We start from the raw sequence: 27,964 nt of genomic DNA on the forward strand, positions 1-27,964 counted from the left end.
TGGGACACAAGAGAGGTGTTTAAGCCCCTTCCAGCTTGCCCTTAAAAGTAAAGGGTGGTCTCCGTCTCCTGGGTCTTCCCAACACTCACAGGGAAGAATGGGGAGGGGAAGACGGTGGCCATCTTCCACCCTACGGGTGGAGGCAACCCCCACAGGATGGGAAAGACAGAAGGAGCGTGGGCCCTGGACCAGCTCCCAGAGCAGAGCCCCTTAGGCTGACACAGGAAGGGAATCAGCTCCTCTCTCCCCCAGCTCGGGTTCCTTGGGTTCTGCTAGAATAGCGGGGCTGCATCCTAACAGAGACCCTGAGGCTCCGAGAGGGAAATGGCGAGGCAACACTTGAACTTGGGCCAAGGAAGAGTGATCCAGAGCCTGTGCTCAAGGCCAATGGGCTGAAATCGCTGCCGCACCCAGGTGATGCTCAATGTATGACTTCCAGGTGGATGGCTGAGTAAATGGCCTGGGGTGCCTTCTAGGGAGGATCTAACCCTGCAAGAACTGATTGTTTCTGAGCCCTAAATTTGATTTCGATTTCCCTAGGAGGAGCTCAGCATGTACTTCTGATTCCTATGCCCAACATTCAAAGATGATCACGGTGACAGTGTCTTCCAGTTTATAAGTGGCTTCATAGCCACCGCCACCTTGAACCTTGACCCCTCCCTATGAGGTAAGCAGGGGAACATCGTTAGGATTCCCATTTTGCAGGCAAAGAAACAATCTCTGCACACGTCACCTGGCATGTAGTAACTGTTTCACATGGGGCAGGTCTTCTGCTTCCTTTAACAATGTTTTTTTTGGGGGGGGTGGTTAGAGAAAGAGAGAGCACATGCACGGGCTTGAAGTGGGGGAGGGGAGAGGAAGAGAGAATCTTAAGCAGGCTCCAGGCCCAGCGCAAAAACCAAGAGTGGTCGCTCAATCCACTGAGTTACCCAGCCACCCCAATAATGTTTTCTTAGTAATCTGCTACTACTGACGATTTTCAAATATTATTTTATTTATTTTATTTAAGATATTTTTTATTTGAGAGAGAGAAAGACAGCACAAGCAGGAAGGAGGGGCAGAGGGAGAGGGCAAAGCAAACTCCACACTGAACAGGGAGCCCGATGTGGGGCTCCATCCCGGACCCTGGGATCATGACCTGAGCCGAAGGCAAACGCTTAACTAACTGAGTCACCCAGGTGTCGCTTATTTTTTTATTTTTTATTTTATATTTTTTAAGATTTATTTATTTATTTTAGAGCGAGAAGAGAGAGAGAGTGCAAGTAGGGGCGGGGCAGAGGGAGAGGGAGAGAAAGGGAATCGCAAGCAGACTCCCTGCTGAGCGCAGAGCCGGACAATGTCGGGCTCAATCCCAGGACTCTGAGATCATGACCTGAGCCGAAACCAAGTCACATGTCCAACTGACTGAGCCACCCAGGTGCCCCTACTGGTGATTTTTGTAAATATCATTTTTATTTTTAAAAATTTTTTTTTAATTAAAGATTTTATTTATTTATTCATGAGAGACAGAGAGAGGCAGAGGCAGAGGGAGAAGCAGGCTCCCTGCGGAGCAGGAAGCCCGATGCGGGGCTCGATCCCAGGACCCTGGGATCATGACCTGAGCCGAAGGCAGACACTTAACCGACTGAGCCACCCAGGCGTCCTGTAAATATCATTTTTAAAGAGGAGTAGGAAGTGAGAGTGCAGTAGGAGAAGCCCATGGGAGGACTCAGGAGACCCAGCGGCCACTGGACTTGCTGATGACCTTGAGATGTCTCTTCCCCTCTCTGATACCTATTTCCCTGGTGTAAAATGAGGAAGTTGGAGGAGATGGCCCCGTCCCCCATTGTCATTCTGTGTTCTGCTACTCTGTGCCACTGTGCTTGACAGTGGCCAGAGTCCCCGGCCACTGAGGGCAGAAGCAGCCACACACAGGGAGGGCAGGGTGTTACTCCTCGGCCCTCTGCCAGCATTTCCCAGCTCCCCTCCTGAGCCTGGCTCTGAGTCCTGGGACTTCACATGGTGCTCTCTGAGCCTCAGTTTCCTCATCTGTAAAATGGGAATGATAGTAAAAGTAAAGACGTTGCTCACAGGACTATCATGTCAATTATGTGCGTTTATACCTATAAAGTACTTAGAAGAGAGCCTGTCTCAGGAACTGCTCCATTCGTGCTATGAGTGTTACGGTTACTGATCGTCAGTCATCAGTAATATATTATTAATCATTATAATGAAGGGTTCATGGACGTTTACAGATGATTGCAAGAGACAAGAGGACATTTGAGTGTCAAGAAACGGCAGTTCTGTTGGAAGCCAAGGGCGGGGTCTTGATTCAGCGTACCTGGGTGCCTCTCCAGGGTCTGTGGGTTCCTACTCGGGGCACTTTACCCTGCCACCTTCCTTCTCTGTTAATTTTTCCCGTCAGTCCCACTTGGGTTGGTCAGTTATGTTAGGAATGGAAATTCCCACTCTCAATGTTGAAAAAGATCTCAAAGTTGCCTCATCCAATCCTTTCCCTGAGTCATGGCTCTGTACACACAGCCCCACACACCCCTGCCTGTCCTTGAATACCTCCCCAGGTGGGTCACTCATTACCTACAAGGCTGCCCGGTTAGTTTATCTTGTGAGGCAAAACCGACCTCCCTCAGTGGCCTCCACTGGTTCTGCCTTTGGGGTCCTTCTAGAACAAGTCCACACCCTCTGCTCCAGCTGGCCCCTCAGGCAATAGGAGCGGTAGCCACTAAATTGGCCCCTCCCCACCTGAAACCTCCCTGGTGCCTCGATCAGCCTCTTAGAGCAAAAATCAGCACAGAGTACTGGTTCTGGGGAAGCGAAGTGAGAACAGCCCCGCAGATAAGCCCAGGGAGCCTCGCTGGCCTGCAATGCCCACCTGCCCACCACCAGCCTGGTTCTCTCTTCTTGCTGGCCTGGATCCTTCCCTTTTGTACCAAAACTGCAGGCAGAGGAAAGGCAAAGATTTACCTGAAGCAAATACAGCAAATCCTTTCACAAATACACCCCCTCCCCACCCCAGAAAGCTGACTGAGATACCAGGGAGAGGCCTACTTGATTAGATTTCTTTGGGGTCTGTGGCCTAATTTCATTGCATATCTTAGCTTGAGGTTCCTATAGTGACTAGCATGTTTGATTTCTCCAAGCCGTTCTTGGGCTGGTGTATAAATTCTCATCTCTGGATATTCTCATAAGACCCTTGTAAGCTATATTCCTGAGGTCACTGGTCCCGCAGACTACGTTCCTATTCTAGCCTCCTCATTCCCCAGTGCTGTGTCCCCCTGCAAGTCACTTCGCCTCCCCAGGCCTCAGTTTCTCCACCTGTAAAAATGGGGATAATAGCTGTCCCGACTTCTTAGGGCTTTTTTTGAGTGTCCAATGAGGTCAACTCTCTGAAGCCTCAGATCCAGTCCCAGGCATGCAGTAGGTCTTTAATAAGTGTTAGAAACAATTAGCTCTCAGCTGGAAGATGAGTTTGGTACACTGGTAAAAATTAGCCAGAGTTGGGGGGGCGAATCCCCTTTGTGAGAGGGGCTTGGTCTAGATACCATGTTTTGCCCTTTCTGGTCTCTGAGTCAGGGAGTCTCAAACTTTACTGAGCTTTACGGGAGGGAGCTGTGAAATGCAGAGCCCCAGGCCCTGTGCTGAGAGAGCCTGATTCGGTAGGTCTGGAGAGGAACATGCAGTTTAACAACCTCTCACTGCCTCTGCCTCCCCTCCCCTCAAGCTGGGAATAGATGTTCCTGAACCAGAAGCTCAGACCCGGAAATGTGAAGCCAAACCAGAGAAAACCGGCCCCTGCCCCCAGGGAGCTCGCCGCCTGCTAGGGGGTGTTCCCGAAGGGTCAGTTGAGAAGCCTGAGTTCTGGAATGAGCAGGGACAGCTGTGGGAATTTAAAAGGTCAGAGGAGACCTACCTCCTGGCACTGTGTGGTTGTTGTCACAAGACAGAAAGTCTCCCAGGCTGGAGCCTTGGGGCATGAAGGCCTGGGGAGGGAGGGGCGCAGGCTGGTCGTGACCCTGTCTGTGCTGGGGCGGGGACACGTGGTAGATGAGGCAGTAAGGTAGAATATGCACTGAGGCAGTTCAGTGTTGCCTGTGGGCTCAGCTTTATCCTTTCAAGCTGTGTGACCTTGGGCGGGCAACTTCCCCCTTCCTAAGCTTTATTTCCACCTCTGCAAAGGGATGACAATGGCAGCAGCCACCCGCAGTGGTGATTTACCGAGAAGGTAAGGATGCCTTAGCCCCAGGGACTCTCGTTGGCCTGGGCCCTGCCAGGGACCCTGGGCTTAAATGTGTATTCATAACTTCGCATTACTTTCTTTAAAGAGGGTCCCCAAGATTGTAAAAGCTTTAGGCCCCGCAAACCAGGATCCGCCGAGGCCCACCTCATACAGTTGTCGCAAGATTTGGTGACAAGACAGTGAGCCCCTCGGGAAGCGTCCTTAGCTCCCGAGCCTTGGAAGGAGAACATACTAGCTCGCTGGATAGGAGAGAAGTTTGTCCCCTGGAGAGCCAGGACTTTCCTGAGAGCCGAGCCCCACTTCTATTCTGACCGCCCCTTGCCCCCATGACCTCAGGATGCCAAACCTCTCCAGCCCAGACTGGAAGCAGAGAGGGGCCAGTTAGAAGCAGAATGGAGGACATGGGGTGTGGGGGAGGGAGGAGGCTGCAGAGGAGGGAAGACAAGAGGATTAGATGGAGCCTGGGGCAGACCCCTCTGGCTGCCAGATGCACTAGCCTTTGAAGGGCCAGGCTGGTGAGAAGCCAGCCAGAGGTGAGGGCCCTGGGCAGAGGCCTTGGGGTTGATGTGCCTTTGATAATGACCTTCAAATGTCTCAAACCAGGAGAGGATGCAGGTTATCCAGAAACAGCAGAGTTAGGGGAGAGGGACGGATACTGGGGGCCTAGGGATCTTTCCTTCAGTGTGAGAAGAGGACCCACCCCCATCCCGACTCTACGCCAGGCCCTGCCTAATTGCCCCATCTCCCTGAATCCTCACATCACCTCCTTCAAGCCCTCATGCTGCTCCTCACCATCCCGCCCAAGAGGAAGTGGAGGCTCAGAGAGGGCAAGTCCTTAGCTTAAGGGGACACAGCAGGGGTGAATACAAGATACAGAAGGAATTGGACCCAGCTCTAACTCCAAATTCCAGTTCTTAACCCTCTCCTACCCCAGCCCTCTCTGTGGGCTCCATGGCAGCAGAGGGCTCGCAAAAAAGATGGGAATGAATGAAGTAAGGAAGGAAAGAATTCACAGGCCAGGCTCTTCCCACGCCACCACCCCCACCCAGCCAGGTCTTTCGCACCCCGCCAGCCCCTACACCCCCTCCCCGGCCTAACTGGGAGGTTTCTGAGCCGCCTGTCCTGCTTCTGCAGGTTCCCCCCGCGCTCCTCCCGGAGCCCACCCCGAGGCAGCCTTCTCGAACAGGACCCCCGGCGTGGGGACGCTCCCCGACCCCCGAGGCCCAGCGGGAGAGCCGCGACCTCCGGCGGGGTGGTCTCGGCAGCCTCCTCTCTTCCCGGGACGGCTAAATAATTGATTCGCCCATAAATAATGGATCTGCGCCGCGCACGCGCCCTCTGCCCCGGGGTGCGGGGTTCCCCGTTAGGGTTAGGGGCGACGGAGGGGGTCGGGGCCCCGCTGTGCTGTGCGCGCAAGTGGCGCACAGTTTCGCTCCGCGGGCCTTTCTCCCTCTCGCTCCCTCGCGCCGGCTTTTTCCCTTTTTCTTTTTCCTTTTTTTCTTTCCTGGAGCGGAGCCCGGCGCCAGGAGTCTGGAACCAGCTTGACAAGCTTTTGAGTTATGGAGGGGGGGAGGGGAGGGAGCGGGCGGGCGGGCGGGCGGCGCGGGAAGGGGGCGGGGGAGGGGAGGGGAGGGGAGGGGAGGGGAGGGGAGGGGAGGGGAGGGGAGGGGCGGGCGGGGGAGGGCGCGCCGCCGCGGCGTGGGGGCGGGGCGCGCACCCCCCACCCACCCACCCGGGGACCCTCCCCAGCTTTTGGGCGAGCGCGGGGCGGGGGTCTGGTGGGGGCGGCGGCCGGGCGGGGCGCGGGAGTCGGCGGCGAGGGGGCGGGGGTGAGTCATCCCGGGGAAACGGCGAGCGGCGCGGCCGGCGGAACGAGCCGGGCTTTAGGGCCGCAATAAATGAGGCCCGGGGAGGGCGGCGGGGTTTACACGGCCTCGGGGGCCGCGGCCTCCCCCGCCGAGCAAGACATTCCTTTCCGCTGAACTGGGCGCCTGGGCCCGCGCCGCCGCCGCGCCCTGCACGCTTCGCCCTAGGCGGCGGGGCCCAGGGCGGGGAAGGAGCGCGGGCCGGGGGCGGGGGTGGCGGGGCGCGCGGGAGCGGGGAGCGAGGCCTCGGGGGGCCCCCTCTGGCCCCCAGCGAGCTCCGTGAGCGCTCACCTGTCCCGGAGGGAAGGGACCCGTGTGCCCACTGAACAGTGGGGGACCTGAGCCCAGTGAGGGTCATCGCTGCTGCGGGTCGCTCCGCTGCCCCCGCCCCCAGGGGGTCTGATTCCCTCCTCCTCTCTTTTGCCTGAGGCCTGAGAGTGGCCATACACCGCCTCCCCCCCCCCCCCCCCCCCCCCCGCCGTTTGACTTCGGGCCTGGGGGCTGAGGGCCGGGCCCGCAGGAGAGGCGCCCTAGCCATCGGGCTGAATTTGAGCGGGGCGTTTTGCCAGGGGCCCCCCTAGGGTACTAGGCATGCCTGTCCATCTGACCGTGCAGAGCCAGACAACCACCGGGCTAGGGGTGCGGGGAGGGGGGAAGGATGAGGAGTGTTGGGGGGTGAGAGTATGTATCTGGAGTTATTAGTTTACCAGGACCAGTGGTAGAGAGAAGTTTCCGGACCCCTTGAGATCTCCAGGGGGACCCAGTGTGTCCCAGGAGGACACTCCTCCATGCTGACAGGGACCCCAGTTGCAAGCATGCCTTCCCCTAGAGTTTCTGGGCGAGTCATGGATGTCTTCTGTGTACTTGAGTTTCCCTTAGGGACCCTCAGCATTTCCCCCACTTCAGCCACCACCTGGCCCCTTCCAGCTTTGCCAGCCCCCAGCCGGTTAGTGACCTAGATCTCTGGAATGTCACCGGCCTGGCCTCAGCTCCCAGCTCTGTGGCCTGCGGCCGCTGCTTTCACCACTCAGAGCCTTTTTTGCTCATCTGTGAGATGGGTTAGTAATTGTGCCAGCCTGGCCAGGGCACTGGAAGGTTCCATGAGGCCATGAAAGTCTCCACTTAGCACAGGGCTTGGCACACAGTAAGCTCTCAGTACGTGGTCACTGTTGTTGGAGCTGGTTGGTTGTTATTATTTCTGAGGGACTCTCCGAGGCCCAGCAAGGCCCCCCTTCCTGCACCCCCCCCCCCAAGCTGAGCTTGAGAAAGCTGAGCCTGTTGAGCAGCCTGGCTCCTCCTCCCCGACCCCCACTGAGCTGAGTGTCGAAATCATCCCGGAGAAGCTGCTGAGCAGAAATTTCCAGTCTCCCTGGCAGAGCCTGGAAGAGTTTGGGTGTGGCTCCCAGATGCAGTTGGGCAGGCTCTGCAGGGCCAGGGTTGGGGAGGGCCCCCTAGATGTTCTGTGAGACCCAGGAAGCACCCCAAGCCTGGGGGGCACGTGGTCTCCAGGTCCAGCCCTAGAGCTGCTCCAGCATGGACAAAATCCCATTGGCCCCTGTGGTCGGTGTGGGGCTCGGGGCTTTAACCCCGCCCCTCTTTAGCAAGGCCTTGTACCCAGGAAGTCTGAATGAGCACCCCGGGAAAATGGGATAACAGGGTCACTGTGAGGATTGAAGGAGATGGTGCCTGTGAGCCCTTAGCACAACTCCTGGAACCCCATAAGTGGGGGCTGTTTGCTTTAGTTACTATCCCAATTGTGGAAGCCACCAGGCCTCCGGGGGGCCCACTTGGATGATTCCTTGGGTACCAGGAGGAGAACAGGACCCCAGCCAGGATGGTGGGTCCCACTGGGCTTGTGGGGGCTGTGGGGGTCCCTTTCCCGATTGGCCTGGAGAGCCCCTGGGGAACTGGCAAACAGCCTGACCCTTGCTTTGCTCACAGGGCTGTGTGATCCCGGGTGAGCAATCAGCCTCTCTGAACCTTGTGCTTCTTATCAGGCAACAGGGACAGTGGCCTGTGACCCTCACTCAGCAGAGGGAAATAAGGAGCATTGGTGGGGGAGAAAATGGGGGTCAAGTCCCAACGCTGCCCCAGACCAGGCAGGTGACCTTAGACAAGTCTGATGAGACAAGGACAAGGTCAAGTAACACTAATGAGTATGAATGAGTGGAGTGAGTAGTACTAATGAGTAGAACATGTCAACTGCTCTCTGCTTCAGGCTAGTACTGCTATCTCACAGTTACTCTTGGAGGGAACTTTTATTATTCACTTTATTTTCCAGATGAAATAGGGAAGCTCAGAGAGGTCGATTCACTTTCTCAAGGACACACAGCTAGGAAATGAGAAAGTCAGGATTCAACCCTAATCTGCTGGCTGAATCCCTAAAGAAAAGCAAGCTAAGTGTTTTTTTAAAAATAAAACATTTCAAGCACCTACTATGTGTAAGACATCGAGGTAGGTGGCAATAAAATTAAGAATGCCTGGGCTGCGAAAGGCTACGTGCACCCCGATGTTTATAGCAGCAATGTCCACAATAGCCAAACTGTGGAAAGAGCCAAGATGTCCATCAACAGATGAATGGATAAAGAAGATGTGGTATATATATACAATGGAATATTATGCAGCCATCAAAAGGAATGAGATCTTGCCATTTGCAACGACGTGGATGGAACTGGAGGGTATTATGCTGAGCGAAATAAGTCAAACAGAGAAAGACATGTATCATATGACCTCACTGATATGAGGAATTCTTAATCTCAGGAAACAAACTGAGGGTTGCTGGAGTGGGGGGTGGGGTGGGAGGGATGGGGTGACTGGGTGAGGGACACTGGGGAGGGTATGTGTTCTGGTAAGCGCTGTGAATTGTGCAAGACTGTTGAATCTCAGATCTGTACCTCTGAAACAAATAATGCAATATATGTTAAGAAAGAAAAAAAGAAGAAGAATGTAGCAGGAGGGGAAGAATGAAGGGGGGGAAATCGGAGGGGGAGAAGAACCATGAGAGACAATGGACTCTGAAAAACAAACTGAGGGTTCTAGAGGGGAGGGGGTTGGGAGGATGGGTTAGCCTGGTGATGGGTATTGAGGAGGGCACGTTCTGCATGGAGCACTGGGTGTTATGCACAAACAATGAATCATGGAACACTATATCTAAAACTAATGATGTAATGTATGGGGATTAACATAAGAATAAAAAAATTAAAAAAAAAAAAAAAAAAGAATGCCTGGGCTGGCCTTTGAGAAACTCATAATTGAGTATAGATGCAAGACTCCAGGGATAGCCTCCTGAAAGTTAAACATGAAAAGCACCAGCATAAAGGTACCACCAGTGCTGCGGGGGCACCAGGAGAGTCCAGAGGGTTGGCATGGGGGGGATGGCTGGGGAGGGAGCTGGGGGAGGAGGCACAGAGGCCAGGGAGCAGGGAAAGCTGGCCTTGAGCAACGACAAGGGATTTTAGTGGAGGGCACAGGGCCACTCCTGGAGGCCGGCACAGCAAGGGCAAAGGCATGGCTGCGGGGGAAGATGGAACCCACTCGGGAGCAGGGAGGGCAGTGGGGAGAGAAGCAGGAGGGGTGTTGCTGAGGCCGGGGCTGGGCTGCAAAGGCCTTAGACCTTTGCTCTGTAAAAATGGGAGCCGCGGAAGGTCTTGAGCAGAGGTGGACATCATTCTCCGGAGTTTTAGAAAGAGAATTCTATAGGCAGTGAAATGTCCTGGAAACATACACAAAAAGACTAGAAGCACAGGGTCAGGATGCATTGCACAAACTTGCTTCCTTTAAAAACTTTTTTTTTTTTTTTGCCTTGTACAGGTATAACTATTCCAAAAAAAAAAAAAAGAGGACATTTTCAAAAGGAAGAGGGGAGCTGGGAAGCAGAGAGACGTGGGAGGCTGTAGCAGGAGTGAGCCAGGATTGGTGGGCAGGCCGCCTCTCTGACTGCTGGCTCCCCGGCTGTTTGAGTGATGGGCAATCTGGCAGGTGGGGCCACGGGGGTGGGGGGGTGGGGTTTGGGGCCGTCCTCTTAACCTAGAGCCTTCTTGTGTGACTGATGGTGGCTTCAGCCTGTCTCTACCCCTCCCAGAGGTCTGTCCTCACCAATCTCCTACCCAATGGCTGGGCTGTGGGGCACCGGCTGATACTTCAGTCCTACTCTGTGCTAAATGGGGCAGTTATCCCAGGGGCCTCCCTGTGTCCTTGAGGACAGACTGTCTCCTATAGCAGCACCAGGCACTGTGCTAGGTGCTTTACAAGCAGTGTCTCTAAATCTGAATATAATCCAGCAAAAAAAAAAAAAAAAAGTGTTGCTCTCCCCATTTAACAGATGGGGAAGGCGGCGGGGGGCTCAGTGGCTTGCTCACCCAAGCTTTCACAGTGAGGGGGGCGTGGTTTCCTATGGGGTGAGGGGGTCACCTGAAACTCCTTACCACTAGGCTATACTGCCAACAGGCTTCTCAGGAGAAAATCCATCTCTCAGGTACCCCTAGATTTTGTGCCTTGGGCCTGCTCTGGTTCCTGGACTAGGGGCTATAGTCACCCCTCTGAGCCATTCCTTCTGCCTGGGATGCCTCTCCTCCCCTCTCGCCGCCATCCACAGGGCAAACTCCTACTCGACCTGTGAAACCCAGTGAAACCATTACTTCCTCCCCAGAGAACCCCAGACTACCCCTACAGTCCCCTTATCTGTGTTCCGTTCATATGGAGCTCCCCTGGGAGAGGAGAAAAGGCTCAGGAGACATGGCTGGGATGAGAGTTCCAGCCCAGCCTCGCATGACAGAGAGGAGGGAACAGTCAGCTTATTCTGGATGTTCAAAAGGGCAGGACTGGAACAGGGTGGACGTGAGAGGGAGGATGGCCTTGGCTCAACCCAGGGAAAGACAGATCAAGCAGCCCCTGGGATTATTTGGCTTAGAGGCTGGGAGAAGGACAAGTTCAGATGCAGAGAGAAGCAAAGATCCAGGCTGCCTAGCATGGCCCTGCCAGCTCTCCATCCGCCCAAAAAAACACAGCCCTTTCCTGCCCGGCCCTCCCAGCACACACTGGAGCTCTGTGGCAAGGCTGAGGTGGGAAACTGTCTTTTGTGCACAGGTGTCCCTAGCCCCCCCACCCCTAGTGAGCATGCACAGAGATGAAAAGCCCCCCCTTAGAGCCCAGAGCCTCCATCCCAGGTAGAGATGACCAGAATTGGGAACAGAGCAGTGTGGGCTGCTCGTGAACTCAGAGAATCCCCAAGTGCCAAGTTCAGGGACTGGCACATGGTAAGCACTTAAGCGTACATTGAAAAACAAATGAAAGCATGACTGAATGAGCGATTGCCGGACCCCAGCCCAGGAAGGAGGGCCAAGAGCCTTAAGTCTATCTGTCTGTCCCCTTATAAAGCAGACCTCCTGTGTTGGGGGAGCCCCAGAAGTACAGGGTGGCTGGGACAGGCTTTGGGGATGGGAGAGGCTGGGGGGGCAGGGCGCTGGGAGAGCCATAGGAAAGTGGCCCCACTTGGGAGGGATGCAGACAGTGAGCCGTGGTTCTGATGAAACATCCCTTCTGATACCCGGGCATGGGCAGTGCCTGGGGCCCCGAGGAACTCTCAGGTACCCCCGCATCACCCCAGTGGGGACTTCCCCACACAGTTCCCCAGGAGGCAGCATGGTGAGGTCCTTAAAGCCGGGGGTCCTGGACTCAGACATTTCTGAGCGCCAGCTCCACCACTTACTAGACCAGTTGCCTCAGTTTCCCCTTCTGCACACGGGACTGATCGCGTGGTGCTGCACATGTTTGCTGGGAAGGTCACATGAGAGATGCCTGTTCAGCACGCTCTGTCTGCCGGTGTTATCAACAACAGCACAGGAGATCTGGGCCCCGGGCTCTGGTCCCAAGGGGCCATTGACTTACTTATAGGTTGACTCTGAACAAGGCCCAGCCTCTCACCAGGCCTCAGTTTCCCCATTTGTACAGTCAGGCCCTGCTAGCCCCAACAGCCTTGACCCTTCCCCAAGCCCAGGCCAGACCTGCACACGCAGCTGCCTCCCCCAGGCCTGCACACGGCCCCTGGGGTGCCCGGAGACGCACACGCACACGCACGCAGACACACTCACATAGGCACACGCTCATGCAGACACATTCATGCTCACACAAGCAGACACACAGGCAAACACTCACACACACATTTACACACAGACCTCACAGGCACATCCCGCACTCAGCCCCCCACCCTGTGCCCTTGCCCTTGCCCCCACACCTGCTCACACTCATGCTCACCCTCACTCCCCCCTTTCCCCCCAAATCTGCTGTGCACCAACTGTTGGTAGGGGAAGGGCTGGGAACGGGAAGGAACAAAACCCACGACTCAGCCGGGGAAGCGGGTTGCGGGGGGGGTGCGCGGGCGAGGGAAATGACAGCCCGCGGTCCCCCTCGAGTCCCGGCTCATGAATATTAATGCGGCGGTAATTAAAATGCAGGGACGCAGCAGGATGGATGCGGCTGCCTCCGGAGCGCTGGGGAGCACGGCGTGTTCGCAGGCGGGTGGAGCCCGCTTCTTGCTGGCGATCGCCGGAGCGGCCGCGGGCCGGGGTTCGGGGCGGGGGGCGGGGGTTCGCGGCGCCCGCGGCGCCCCTCCGCCCTCTGCCCCAGGCCGGGCCGCCCGCCAGGCCTCCTCTTCCCGGAGCCGGCCCCCTCCCGCCCTCGCGGCCCGGTGATGTCATCTGCACAAAACTTTCCGCTTCCCGGCCGGTCTCGGGGCCCTGAGTCATAGCCGCCCCCGGCCCGGGCCGCGTCTGTTTGTGCAGAGCTGGGCCCCGCTTGCCCCGGCCTGACGTCAGGCTGGCGGGGCCTGGAACCGCGGGAGGCCCATCAGCCCGGTGCTGCGGGCCACTGGGGGCGTGGACGTCAGCCCTGGGCGGTGGAGTAGGAACCCCGGTGAAGGGCACAGCCTGGGCGGGCGGGGTCCGAACCCCGAGTCACCTTATGCAGATTGCTTGATCTTGGGCCGGTCCTTTGAGCTCTCTGAACTCCTGTTTCCTTATCTGCTAATTCACAGATGCTCGGCAAGTCTTCACGACTCGGAGAGTGAATTGTGCAGCTGAAGGAACCCTCGCCCAGAGATGGAAAGGGACTCGGCCAAGTGGGCAGCAGAGCTGGGTTCCTGGGCCCCAAGTTCCAAGTTCTTTCTGCTGTGTCACATGCTGTTACCATGTGCAAGGCCCGGCTTAGGGGCTTAGAGCAGATGCGGAGAAACCCTCCCCCCCCCCCACCATCCTACCAGAGGTGGGGGAGTTCCTAGGCAGGACTGGAGGAGCTTGAGTCTGGGCCAAGGCCATAGGACTCTGGCCAGCTTTCTCATCTCTGAAGCAGGCATGAGCATCTAGCATACTAACCCTGTGGAATCTCTGAAGATAAAGATGAGCTAAGGAAGACCTCATTGCTATGTGAACACTATGGGGCAGCGCTTAAGGCATGATTAAGATTCTGGTCGTTTCTTGAAGGCAGGTGAGGAGGCCATTTTGGAGTCAGGTCACCTAGGTTCAAATCCCGGCTCTAGATGACCCCCCCTTTCCTTGTTCCCGCTTCTGTGCCCTCAGGCCAGTGGTGCTGAAAGCTGAGCCCTGTGCCAGGGCCCAGAGCCCACCACCTTGTTAGCAAGTGCCCAGCCAGTCCTTCACCAGAGTTGCACAGAGGAAGCCCCAAACATCTGCAGTTCTTAGGTTCTTTCTAGGGCCTTTGGCACATGATCTTGGGGCCCAATTTATAGATGGGAACGAAGAACCTTTTGGCTGCTGCTCTCAGGGGCTGAGTGGGGATTAGGCTCAGGTCTGTAACCCCCAACCGCACTCCCACCCCCACCCGGTACCTGCCCCCGGTGCTGAGAAAGGCCTGCCCTGCTGCCCGCACACCCTTGCCTCTCCCTACCTGCCCCCCAGCCTCACTGAAGCTTCTCCTCTGCTGCTCCACGCCGCCCCTTCTTGCCTGAGGCCTTTGCCTATGCTGTTCCTGCCCCTCTGCCTGGAACTCACCCTCCTCTCCCATTTCCTGAGGGAACATCTCCACCTCCAGCTCTCCTCAGCCCGCCTCCCGGGGAGTGTCCCAGTTACCACCGCCCCACAACACACACACACACACACACACACACACACACACACACACACACAACACACTCCAGCACCCTCTCCCCGCCACAGACCACACCACACACAGGCACAGACCCAACGGCACACACACACGTGCTCTCACACACAGACTACATCCCCCGTGCACACCACACAGACGGCTCATGTACACACCTTACATCCCCTGACCACACGGCACACGCACACACACACACACACACACACACACGATATTCACACACAGACCATACAACACGCATCGAGGCTGTATGGGTGCCCCTCCTCTGGGCTCCTGCAGCCTCTAAGTTTGACCCCCGACCCCCATCATGGTATTTATGCCCCCAGTGAAGGCCAAGACTCACCCTTTTCCTTCTCTTCCCTTCCGGCAGAGAGCCTTGCATCAAATCTCCTGCCATCAGTGGCCGGACCCCTGACCTCCTCCCATGGTCACAGTCCCACCTCCATCGAGGCCCCCTCAAATGGGTACGTACCCCGTGTCTGCCGGGGGCTCTCCTCACTCCCTGTAGAGCTGCTCCTGGCCCGGCCCTCCTAACCCACAGGTCACACTCACCTGGGCTTTGGTCAGCTCCCCTCCCACCCAGACAGCAGCTTGGCCCCACACCCGCACCCCCACCAACTCCAGTCCAGGGCCTCTGGAATATGTGGTGACTTGAACTGGGCGAGAGCCTTAAAGTCACTTCTGTCTGGGGCCTCAACTTTCTCATTTGTAAAATGGGGTAACACTCAAAGCACCTGCCGAAACTCAGAAATGTCATGGTGACTGTCATTAGCACAGCCATCGGGTCCCTGCTGGGCCGAATCTGTGGCTGAAGGGAACTTTGGTGGGTGCAGCTTATCCCCTAGGTGAACCCCTTCCTCAGGTGAGTGTCCTGGTCATGCCCTTCCTGCAGACTGGGTCCCTGAGGCACTTGGTGCTGAGCCCTGGAGATGGGGTATTTGGCTGGTGTTCCTGACAGATAACGGGTGTCGTCAGTTCCAAGCACTGCCCCTGGGGGACAGCAGTCCCTCTCCAGGCTGAGACTTTCAGGAGGACAGCTGGTCTCCCCTGGGGGGGGGGGATGGGGACTGGGCTGGAGCCTCAAATCTCTTCCTCCATCCAGCACCACCCCGGCGCCTGGCCCTACTGGGTTGGGAGAAACTTGTAGGGTAGGAGGGCGAGCCTCTCCTGGTGGGTGACCAGAATCAGGAGAACAGGGAGGGTAGATGAGTAACTTAGGGAAGGAGCAGAGTTACCTGCTTTCGTCAAGGCAGACGCATTTATGGGAGATGGACAAAGATGATTTGCCGGACACCCACACATGCCCACTTCATCCTCGCTGCCCCTTGGGTCCTGGGAGCCCTCGCTCGGCCCAGCAGGACCCCAGCAGCTCACTGGGCCGCCCCACATGCAGAGATGGAGACCCAGAGGCCAGGGTGGGGAGGGGACTGGGCAGGCACGCAGAAGGGCCGGGTGGAGCAGCCCTGTGCTGCTCGAATGCCTTCATTCACAGGTGCTCACCGGAACCTTCCATGTGCCGGCCTGGAATGATGTGCTGGGTGTACGGTGAGGGACGAAACAGTCAATTCTCTCGGCCTTAGAGGCTAGCAGAGTCAGAGGGCCACAAGAAGCCAGTAAAAAAAAAAAAAAAAAAAGGCAGCAGGACATCAGCAATAGCAGGGGTGGGGTAGGTGCTAGGATGGGAAAGAAGGGGGCACCCATGCTCATTTACAAACATTTCTGTACCTTGGCCCATGTGTGTCCCAGGGTTTCTTCCAGAATGTTTCTTAGCTCACTCATCCTGTCTATGCACGTGGTTGGAACACCTTTGTCTGAAGCAGGGGGCAGAGTAATTATGAGCAAGGTCCAGACTCCTCCTTCTGGCCGTGTGATTTGGGGCAAGTCACTGTCCCTCTCTGAGCCTCCATGGCATGACGTCCCCTATAAAATGGGTGCATATCCTGCAGGACTGTTGTAAAGACTCCTCGAGATGATGTGTGCAGAGCTCTTGGCTTGGGGAACCAGGCTTGACTCTCTGCTCCAAGCGCTCTTGGCCCCTGGTTGCCCTGCTCAGGCCCCATAGGCCTCTAGTCTCTGCATGAGCCCCAGTACCTGACAGCCCAGCCCTGGGGGGTATGAGCAGTCCCTGCAAGTTGGAGGCCCAGCGCCAGCTGGCCGGGATGACAAGACTGCCAGGGACAATTTGGTTACTCAGCGGCATACTCAGGGGCTCCTGCCTCTCTGGGGCTGAACATTTCAAATGCAGATGAGTTCTAGAAACACAAGGGCAGTTTGCTGGAGGGAGCCATGGGCCCCAACTCTGACCTGCTAGGATGCCCTGATTAAAAAAGGAAAACTGAGGGGCGCCTGACTGGCTCAGTGCGTTGAACATCCGACTCTTGATTTCAGCTCAGGTCATGATCTCAGGGTACGTGGGATGGAGCCCCACCTGGGGCTCTGTGCTCAGCCGGGAGTCTGCTTCTCCCTCTCTGTCTGCTCTTCCCCCTGCTTGCAGTTCTATCTCTCTCTCTCTCGCTCTCCCCCTCTCTCTCAAATAAATAAACAAAATCTTTTTTTAAAAAAAAGGAAAATTGGCCACAGCCTCCCAGTACTGGCCACCCCCACTGCTGTGGGCCAGACACTGTGAGGTATTCCAACAGCCCCTTGAGGCTTCTGCAACTCAGATGAGGCGCAAAAGATAAGGAAACTGAGGCTGGGAGGGGGGAAGGCCCATGCCTCAGGCCATGGGGTTGTCGTGTGGAAGAGCCAGAATTTACCCTCTTCTGAGCCTGAAGCCTGACCTCTTACCTACCCAGCTGCCCCCTGCTTTTGTCTTGTCAGCAAAGAAACAGGTTTGTCCCAGCACCCACCTTGCCTAATTCACACCCAGCTGTTCATCCACCCAACTCCTGGGCATCACCCCCAGGACCTCCTTAGAGAGCCTTGGCGTGAGACCTGGGTGGGGGCGCTGAGAACTGATGCTCCCCAAAGGGCAGATCAGGGGAACCTTCCCGGGAAGGGTCCTGAGACCCTAGGATGTCGCAACCAGAAGGGACCTCAAGGATCACCACTTTGGCAACTTTTCTGTATGTTGCGCATATAGAAAAGCTTCAGCTCAGAGAGGGGGAGACACTGGCCCGGGGACCCACAGCAAGGTACTGACCCACCTGGGGCTAGGTGGGAGCTAGATTTGGGAACTAGATGGGGGCTGGGTTTGGAACTCAATTTCCCAGGTTCAAATCTGGGTCGTGCTTGCCAGCTATCAGCCTGAGTCCCTGAACCCTCTGTGCCTCAGTGTCCTCATTCTATAGAATGAAGAGAATAATAGGTCCTATTTCACAGGCAGTTGTGAGAAATAAATGAATGAACACACATACTATGCTTAAAAACGGGGGCTGGTACTCAGTAAGCATGCAATCGACGTGAACTGTCATCTGTCCTTGTCAGTCTCCGGTTTCTAGTCCAGTACAGACCTATCTGCCCAGGCAACTTTCAGTGTCACCTACTCTGTCAACACCGAAGACCGAGCCTGCCCTCCTGGTGCTCATAGTCCAGCTAGGAAACACCTGAGACCTGAGGCTGGCAAGACGAGGGGCAGAAAGCACAGTCCTGGGCAGAAGGAATAACATGCATGAAGATCTGGGGCAGAAAGGGCAGAAAGCTGCCCAAACTAGAGAGAAGGTCCACATGGCTGGAGCTCGGGACCAAGGGTGAAGAGAGGGGAGAGGTGGCAGAGGGGGTCGGACATCCGGCGCCTGGGAACGACACAGAGAGACTGGAGAGCCAGGGATGGTTAGAAGGGAAGGAAGTGGTCAGGCTTGCATTTTGGAAGGATCCACTGGCTTGACCTAGAGAGCACATTGGATGGGGGTTGGGGGGGGGGGCAGAGAGAGAGCGGGAGCCCAACCCGGACAGGGGTGAGGGGGCCGTGGGCACAGGATGAAGGGAGCTGACTCCTTTAGGTGGGAAGCTCCTTGGGTCTGGGTAAGTATTGAGCTAGTGGTTGGGGAAGAGGGATCCAGGACGGACTTGGGATCTGGCCAGGGTCCAGGTGCATGGCTGGAAGTGGTGGTCAGGAGTTCAGTTCAAGGAGGAGGAATGACTTTGCATCCAGCTTGGGCCACTCCAGCTGTAACAGCACCCAGGGACCTTGGTGACTTGAGTTCCAGGCTTTAGGGAGTGGCATCTCAGGCCCTTCTCTCAATATGCCCTTCCTCATGGGGCAAGGAATCCTTGGGACCAAGATCCATGATCTGGGCACCTGGGATCCTGAAATTCCCTGCTTGATGGCCCCCAGCCCACTTCCTGGGTCCATCCTCCCAAAGGATAGTCTGAGCTGGCCATTTGGACACCCTGGAGCTCTAGGGGTGGCCAAGAGGTGGCTGTTTGCAGGGGGTGTGGACAGAATTTATGCACACAGGCTGGAGTGTCCATGCCTCACAGAAAAGGACAAGAGCTGGGGGGTATGAAAGAAAAGGCAGGCCCAGTAGGCAGCTGCTGGCCAGGGCTGTCCCTCCCCATGCTGTTACTTCTAGCATGGACCCCAGGAGTCTGAGACTTCTAAGTACAAACCCAGCCTTCCAGCTGTATTTGTCCTTAGGAAGGTGTATTTGTCAAGGAAGGAAGACGGAACATATTTTATTTAGCAGTTTATTAGCTTGATTTATAACTTGTAAATACTTAGACCTGAGGTATGTGGGCCTCTGCTTGTACTCCTGCCCCCCAGTACTGCCCAGAGAGGAGCAGCCTCCCTGGTCCCCCCTGCACAGGCATCCAGTGGCTGACCTTGACCAGCAGGTTGACTCCTGGGGATCCTCCAAGCTTCCTTCCCAGTATCCCGACCCCACTGTGCTCCATCCACTCCTCTGTGTTTGTCTGCCTCGCCCTTTCAAAGTTCACCTCCAGCCCTTCCTCCTCCAGTAAGCCTTCCCTCCCTGGAGGCCCTGGCTTTCCAGTTTGGGGCTGTGTTTTTGGTCACAGATGCATGTGGTGGTCTGACTGGCTAGGACGTGAGTCCCCACCCACCCTCCTGCAGGACCAGGAGCTCCTAGAAGCAGCACCTCCCAGCAGAAGCAGTATCTTGCAGAGGGTAGGAGTCTAGCTCAGAACACACACAGATTTGAGGTCAAATCCCAGCTCTGTGACTTTCTTGCTGTGTGACCTTGGGAAGCGGCTTCGCAGCTCTGAGCTGGTTTCCACTTCTGAAAACCCATAATCATAACTGTACCTCTTGCAGGGAGGAGGCAATATGGAACGCAGAGCCCACGTGTGCCCAGCATTTGGCAAGTACTCGGGGAAGGAATTAGGAAGGGCAGGAGTTACATCATTCACTTCTTTATACAGCTGAGAAAACAAGCAGAGGAGGTTCAGCGAGGTGAGGCCGGTTGCCCAAGGTCACACAGCCTATAGCGGGACAGGGGCCCGGGCCAGGCTGTCCGACCTGCGCTCTAATCACTGAGCCCCCGGCCCGAACCTGCCCCCTCCCCGTTACTTTGCCCCGGTCTCCGTGGCCCTTGGGCGCCGGAAGGCCGCGTGGGGGCCGCGGAGACCAGTGGCAGGGCCAGGGCCTAGCCCGCGGGGCGGGAGGGGTTAACGGGCTCCGCCGCATTGGGCCGGCCTCCGGGGGAATCAGCCAATGGGCGAGCGCCGCGATGAGGTAATGCCGGGACCGGGAGGAGTGGGCGGGGCCGGCGGGGACCTCGCCTCGCTCACGTTCCTTCTCTCCCCACCTACCCTTCACCTTTGACCCTGATGTCCCCTCCCCAGCCTTACACCCGCGTTAACCCCCCTGCTGGAGCTGAGGGTCTCGGGGGGCGGGGGACCCAAGTCCCTTAAAGTCTTCGGCAGGAACCCGGAGACGTCTTGCCTCCTCCGAGCCTCAGTTTCCCATTTTGCAAGATGGGAGCCGGTGATCGCCAAAGGCTAGACCAGAGGGGGACGTCCTTGGATCCCAGGACAGTTTTCAGCCCCTCCCCGCCCTTGGCCCGGGCGTTAGCGGGTGGCGCAAGGAGTCCCCGGGGCCAAGCGGAGGGAGCCTCGCCGGCCCAGTCACACCCTCCACGTGGGCCCAACCCGTCAGCTCCTCCCTCTCCCTTGGGTATCTGCGCTTGACACCCCCCCCGCCCCCCTTCCCCCATGTCCCTTCGCTGCCACCAAGCCCCAAGTTAGCGGCCTAAGCAGCGGGACTTGGCGGTTTCGTAGTCAGAGGTCAAAGTTCCATATTAATTGAGCGCCTGCTACGTGCTGCTCAGAGCTTGGGGCTTGGACGCTGCCCCGCCCACCTCCAGGGCTGCCCGCGACCCGGGCTCCTTCCCGGCCGCCCGCCGGGCACGAAGCGGTTAAAGCCTTTCTGGAGCTGGCACTGCCGCGGCGGCCGGGCTTATTAGTCAGCTCGCGGGGAGGGGGTGGGGGGGAGGGGCTGGAGATGAGAACCGCAGAAAGCTATTCTCAGGGGCTCCCAAGTGGGGGGGGGGCGGCTCAGCAGGAGCTGCTGCTTCCCAGAAAGTGGATTATTTTTAACCCAGGAAGAAGAAAGGAAGGAGGCGAGGGAGAAGGACTCAGAAAAAAAGAGAGGATTGCAGAGGAGAGGAGAGGAGAGGATGGGGAAGGGGGAGAGGGGAAGGGGAGAGGATGAGAGCCTTGCACGGGGCAGTGGAGGGGAGGGGCGGAGAGGGGCTGGCAGGAGAGGGGCTGGCAGGGGGTAATGGAGGGGAGTGGAAGGAGAGGCAGGGCCAGTCCAGTGGGGGAGGCCAGCTGGCAGGGGTCTCTGGGAGGGGAGTGGATGTGGAGGGGACACTGCCAACCTCCTCGGGCCCTCCCTGCACCCCTCCAGCTGTTCTCCCCTCCCCCCGGGAGCTCTGTGGGGCTCTCCTGCTGGACCCACCCCGGGCTGCCCATCCTGGCCTTCCCGTGGTTGAGCTGAGAGCAGTACCCTGTGGGGTGTCACCAACCCAGGGCTGTGCAAGGCACCAGGCTGGGAGAGTGGGGGGGCCGAGGCCAAGCTGCAGCCCTGCCCTAGGGTGCCATCCAGCCGACAGGCAGCACAGGGACCTGTCCTCACCCCTGCGGTGACCACAGGGAGAGGGGGCAGGAGGGCTGCCCTGAAAACCCCGTGGTCCCCAGAAGTAGAGGTTTCTGGAGGAGAGGGCAGAAGGCACCTAGGGGCTCCTTTTCTCCAGCCTTGGGGTGGAGCCAGGCTGAAAACCGAGCCCAGGGAGGGGCCTCAGGGAGGGTGCTGGGACACGATGACAAAGGCGACAGAGTCAGTCGGGCCCACAGAAGGCTCACAGTCCTGCGGGAGTAGCAAAAGCTGCACAAGCCATTAAGAATAATGCGTTAAATAATAAGAGGGCAGTGGGCTGGGAGGGGACCACGCAAGGGGCCAGGAGGGCTGGTCCCAGGGGGCCTGATCTCTGCGGGGGGCATAGGAGGACTCCCTGAGGACCAGGAGTGGCTAACTAGGTGAAGAGTGACTGGTGGAGGGGGTATGGATGGGATCCTGGGGCAACAGACCTGAGAGCCTCAGAGAGGATCAGTGTGGCCCAAGACTGTGGCCCTTGTCCCGGAGGCAGCCCGATATTTGGGGAGAGTTCCAGAGAGCAGAGGGAAAAGTCCAGATCGGCAAAGCTCACTGGGGTGCCTGCACCCTGAGGCTGGAGGACGGGGTGTGTATGACTGAAGCTTGCGAGGAAGGGTCCAGTTCTGGGGCTGCCTCCAGACCTGAGTGTGTGAGTGTGTGTCCCTTGCACAGAGTGGCCTGCCCTCCACTTGAGGCAAGACCCAAGGGACACATCGAACCCCTCCAGGACCAGGGGATGATGGATGAGGACGCTGCTCCCCCCCCCCCCCCACCGCTGGAAATCCAGCACCGCCCCCTCCACCCCTTGTTACTCTAGAACCCAGGACCAGCCTCTGAGGTCCTCCCCCAGGAGCAGGAAGGGGGTTCCTGGGCTATTGGCTGGAGGGCAATGATGTAGGGTGTCAAGGAGGCCTCGCTGTGGCATCACAGAATCACCCGCACCCACTTCCCACTCGGGTCCCTGTCTGTCCTCTCCCAGGGTGGGAGGGCAAGTCTGCTCAGCCTGCAGGGCGAGTGGCTTAGCCAAAGCCTGATTCCAGGCAGCAGCTGGGGGCAGAGCTTGGCCACCTGCAGCTCTGACCCTCCCTGCACACCCTAGGTCAGTGGCCTGTGGCCTTCCCGTCAGTCCTGCCACCCACCATTAGCCCTCCTCCCCCAGGTTGGGGGTACATCATAAAGTCACAATTAAGATGAAGGGACAGACCTGAATCCAAACCCGTTGCTGACTGGCTGTGAGCTCTGGCAAGTGGGTCTGGCCTCTGTGCCTCAGTTTTCTCATCTGCAAAATGGGGATAATAATGGCAATGGCAGAGAAGGGACGGAGATCAGGGTCTTAGCAAAGAAGTAGCCTGTCCCGGGTCACTTGCGGCCCTGAAGTTTCTGCATCAGTGTAATGAGGGGCATGGGCTGCAGCCCTCCAAAATGCAAGGGTTAGACTCGCCAGCCTCTCAGCACGGGCTAAGCGGTGGTATGACTCCTCTTTTGCAGATGAGAACACCAAGGCTCAGAGAAGTGTGGACTGGGTCCAGCGCTGCACAGCAGGAGGGTGGGGGGACGTGGGTTTGCATTCCCCGTCTGCTTTCTCCTCTGGGAATTCCGTTCCCATTGCCACTGCCCTCCAAATAAACAAGTGCAAAATGCGTCCCCCCTCCAGGACACCCGCCTCTCCCTCCCCCAAACCCACACGGTGACCCAGGGCTGGCCCTCTGGGCCCAGGAGGAGCCGCGTCCCCATCGGGCATCTCTGAGCTGGGCTTTCTCGGCGGTGGAGCACAAAGGAGGGTAGCCGGGCAGAGAAAGAGCCCGACAGGCGAGGAGCCGGCTCCGCGGGCGCTTTTCTCCCCGCTTTCTTCCTCTCCTGGCTCTTTGTTAAGCTCCCTTTCAGCTGAGCCGGCAGAGCCTGGGTGTTCTGAGCTCACAATAATTGCTGTGTCTAGACAGTCTGGTATGAGGCCTCCCTCTCCCGCGCCTCCCCGGCCTCCCCGAGGCTCCCTTTCCCAGCCCTGCGGCCCTGCGGCCCAGCTCCACGCCCTCTGTCTCCCACACCCCTTCCCCTCTCTGGCTGCCAACCCCCACCCCCGGAGTCCTGCCTCCCTCCTGTTCAGACCTTCAGGGCTCCCTCTCCCCATCCCACCCTTGGGCGGGCACACACTCATCCCCCACCTTCCTCAAAGCCTGAAATCCAGGGGACAAAGGTGTTTCCCATTTGACTCTGGCTGGGCAACCTTGGAGGAGGCTGTAGGCCCCCAGGAGCAGGAGGCCGCTCACCTTGCTGGACTTGGGGCTGAGCTGGGCAGCTCTGGGATCCGTCCCGCTCCTATCCTCATCTCTCCATCTGGGCCTGGCTGGGAACCCAGAGGAATCAGCATAGGAGGGATTTAGGATAGGTACAAGGAAATACTTCTTGGCACCTCTGACCACCAGACATGGATGGAGTGGTTTCAGGAGGTGTAGAGAGTGGGAAGTCACATTTCACAAGTTCTAAGGTCTGTCCCCACCCCAGGTCAGATCAGCAACTCAGGAAGATTTCCCCAAGAGCTAGAGTTTCCTCACAGGTGTCAGAATTGAGGCCCTTGGGGTGTAATAATATCCAGCGTTTGCTCAGCCCTTTCCCTGTTCCAACCACTGTGCAAACTCTGTACAAACGTTCATTTACTCAATCTCCCAACATTTATTTAATCTCACTACGAGAGAGAGAAAGGGAATGAGCCTATGATTTGTCCCATTTTACAGATGAGGAAACTGAGACCCAGAGAGGCTAAGTAACTTGCCCACAGTCGCAGAGCCAGCAAGTGGAGGAGCCCCGATTTGAAGCCCCAGAAGCTGGCTCCAGCCCCAATAATTACCAATGGTACAAATATTAAACGCTTACTGAATACCTGGGGCTATGATCAGCACTTTACAGGTATTATTTCCTTTAGCCTCGTGACACTGTTACCTAGGACCCAGGATTATGTCCATTATACAGACTAAAAGAACATGGCCGAGGGCTGCTGGGTGTGGCCAGATGGTGACCTAGCTCTCTCAGTGAGGCCTGGTAATCCAGAACCTCTCCACGGCTGTCGCGCTACACGTAAAAAACTTGACACGAAGTAGAAGCTTCTGTGCCATTTCCCACTTCTTCCCTCTGGGCTTTCTTGAGCACCTCCAGGGCACCCAGCCCTGGCCAGGCTGGGGCAGACAGAGGCCAAGGTGGGGGCTCTGTCATCACCAGAGCTGGAGGAGGTCTAGTGGACCTGGCCTAGAGGAGGCTGGCAAGTCAGCCAGTTTCCGTCCGGAGTGGGAATGATGATGATGCTTGAGGGGCCACAGGGCCTCTGGGAGCCGAGGGGAGGGGCCCTAAATCCAAGAAGGCTTCCTGGAGGAGGTAGAATCAATATTACCCTGGAGGATGAGTAAGAGTTAGACCTAGAAGGGAGGGAGAGGCGTTCCTGGCAGAGGGAATCACACATAAGAAGGTCCCAGAGTGAGAGAAACACAGGGTAATCTCAGAGGACCCAGGAACCCTGAGCGGCTTTGTCAGCCTGAACAGGAGTGGGGGGCCAGGGAGGGAGGTGGGGGGGAGCCACGAGGCTGGAGCCCAGCTGATAGGAGGGGCCTTGATCGCCAGGCCAGCTGGGAGCTGGCACTTACCCAAGGCAGGCAGGGCTGTGATAATCAGGGGGATGTTGCAGCGGGCAGCCTGGGTGGATTGGAGAGGCCCGACCCATTATACAAAGATGGCCTCCTCTGATGTCAGGGACTGGTCTACGAGTGTGTCTTCAATGCCGTTCCAGACACAGGAAGCAGCGTGGGCAAGGACCCGGAGGCGAGGGCGGCCAGGTGGGCTCCTGGGGCAGCGGGGCCGTGTACTGAATGGCCTTCAGAAAGAAGCAAGGGATAGGGAGCAGCGAAGGTTTGGTGGCTCGGGAAGCGGATTAATTGGGAAGATTAATCTGGAATCTTCACAGGATGGCTCAGAAGGGCAAACCTGGAGGCAGAGAGGCTGGGAGGAGGCCACTGCTGAGTGGGTTTTCCTTTTCCTTCCCCAGCAGATCTGTCCTCATCTTCAGCCACGCCTCCCTTCTGCGGAGTCATTTTTGATTCTGCACCACCACCACCCCCCCAGCTGGAGATGGAAGGAGGATGCTGGCCATTCATTCCTCATCCAGGCCATCGATGGAAATGTCAGACCGCGCAAGTCCACGCCTGAACACCCCTCGTGGCCGCCGGGCGCTGACGCTGGCAGATCCATTGATGAGCTTGGCGCCTGCCACCTCTGGGTCTGCCTCAGAGCGATGCGGCCACAGGCCTGGCTCGTGGCTTCTCCGGAGTTGACTCCGAATGCGCAGCGTGGGCCTAATAGGGAGCTGGGGGCAAGCGCACACAGCACGCCCTGTCTGCAGAGGGCGCAGTGCTGTGTGCTGTTGATCTGATGCTCGGCGTCCACGGGCTGGCGCAGGAGGAAAACAGGATCAGGCAGGTGACGTAAGACAGATGGGGATGCTACCGTAGCCCTGATGGTGAAGACCTGGGTCACACAGGCCTCTCATCCCTGACCCCAAATCCCTGGGCAGAAGGTTCGAGAACTCGGAATTTTTCCGGTTGTAGAAAGATGATCTGACACGTATACTGCCTATTTCCTAACACCCCCCAAGGAGGTGTGGGGCAGCCCCTGCAATCAAACAAGTTAATATGTGTGCAGCAGAGCACACGGACAAAGATGATGATGACTTGCCAAATCCCAGTTCCTCCACTTGCCAGTGGGGCCGTGGTGCCCAGCTCCCGGGGTGGTCCCGAGAATTTGATGCCTGCCGGGCCGCAGACACAGGTGCATGTCCTGCCCCCGCCCTTTGCACTTGCTGCTCCTTTCCGGAACATTCCTCTCCAGGATGGCTTTCTCACTTCCACGCGGGCTCTGCTCAAGCGTCACCCACCTCCTCAGCGAGGCTCGCCCTGGCCATGCCCGCCTCCTCCCGCCCCCTCTCGCTCTCCTTCCTCTTCCTTCTCAGCACCTACCACCTGACCTCTAACTTAATCAATAACTCATTTATCCATTGCCTGCTCTCCCTCGGTGGAGTCTGGGCCTCTCGAGGGCAGGACTCCTTTCTGTCCCTCCAGCACCTAGGACAGTGCCCGCGCAGGTGGGCCCGCCCAGTCTTGGTTCGGGAACAACAAACAGTCTGTTCAAGTGCCCAGCACATCATCAGAAAGCCTCAATAAAGCCGAGCTGGTACCATCACCATTACTGACGTTACTGAAGCTACTGCTGTTTCTGTCTTTATTATATTATGACGTTCCTGATCTGACCCCGGACCTTGGTCCTCCAGCCTGGGAAATGGGCATCCTGGGGAACGGGGCACCAGACGCTGGCTGGGTCGCTGCAAGAGAGACAAAGAACGCCACCCGCCCACCTGGGGGAGGCTGTGCCCCTCACTGGAGAGAGAGGCCCAGGAGAAGCTTGGAGAACGCCAGCCCCAGCAAGCAGGGCTGCCAGAAGGCCATACATAATTCATTGCCAAATGGGGCCGCGGGCGGCTCTCTGCGCCGTGCGCTGGGGGCTCACTCTGCGCCTGGCACTTTGCTGACTGCTCCTCACACGTCGCCTCATTGCATCTTCGCGGGTTTGCCGGGTGCGATCCTGCCCCTCCCCCGGCTCATCGAGGGGGGACCTGAGGTTCAGAGGATGGGGTGACCGCTTGAGCCAAGCTGGGCCTCAAGTCAGCAGACTGGATTGTGATCCAGCAGCCCCAGTCACCGCCTCCCTATGGAGGGAAGAGGCAGCCCTGGGGAGGGCCTGGGGTGGGGACAGAGGAGGACCTCACATGCAGGACAGGCCGGGGGGACAGGCTGGATGGCAGCGGGGTCTGTCGTCCAGGGGGGTAGGCATTGCGTCCCCAGCCTGCAGCCCACCTCCCCATGCCCTCCTCCCCTTCTGTGGCCATCAAGAGCACTAGTTCTGGAGTTTCAAGGGCTCAGTTTGCTCAGCTGTACAATGGGAATAACAAGACCTACCCCTGGGGCTGGAAGCTCATGCGGACGGGAGCCAGCTCCAAAATGCCTAGGGGAAAAGCCAGTCCTCAAAGGTTATATACTCTGCGATTCTGTTTAGATCACATTTTTGAAATTACCACATTTTAGCAACGTAGGACGAATGAGACATTGTCGGGGATTTGGGACGGCTGCATGGGGATGAAATGGGGTGTGGTTATAAAGGAACAACAGCAGAGACCCTTGTGGTGCTGGAAATGTCCTGTGTCCTGATGGGGACGGAGGACACACAACCCCGGGACATAACTGTACACAACTTGGGGCACGTGCACAAGAGGAGGATAGAAGCCCAAGGGAGTGGGGCGGGTTGTCATGCCCATGCCCTAGCTGTGATATTGTCCCTGGTTTTGCTAGACCTTTCTGTTGGGGGAAACTGGGGGCAGGGTACCTGGGCTCTCTCAGCATTATTTCTCACAACGGCATCTCAATCTACAGTTAGCTCAATTAAAATTTCGATTAAAAGATGTCTCCTGCCGGGGCGCCTGGGTGGCTCAGTCGGTCAAGTGTCTGCCTTCAGCTCAGGTCATGATCCCAGGGTCCTGGGATCGAGCCCCGCATCGGGCTCCCTGCTTAGCAGCGAGTCTGCTTCTCCCTCTTCCTCTCCCTCTGAGATCTCTCTCGCTCTCTCTCAAATAAATAAATAAAATCTTTTGGGAAAAAAAAA

General features: G+C 57.4%; 1 long non-coding RNA gene across 1 annotated transcript; it reads left to right on the forward strand.

Annotated features, from left to right (window-relative positions):
• The first annotated feature begins 110 nt into the window (after positions 1-110).
• Positions 111-27,964, forward strand: LOC118519719 (uncharacterized). The gene is made up of 5 exons (XR_013443866.1): positions 111-426; positions 552-667; positions 13,130-13,578; positions 14,585-14,678; positions 25,302-27,964. It is a non-coding gene; the product is annotated as an uncharacterized LOC118519719 (long non-coding RNA).

This window comes from Halichoerus grypus, chromosome 14, assembly GCF_964656455.1.
Source record: "Halichoerus grypus chromosome 14, mHalGry1.hap1.1, whole genome shotgun sequence".
NCBI classification, from domain to species: Eukaryota; Metazoa; Chordata; class Mammalia; order Carnivora; family Phocidae; genus Halichoerus; species Halichoerus grypus.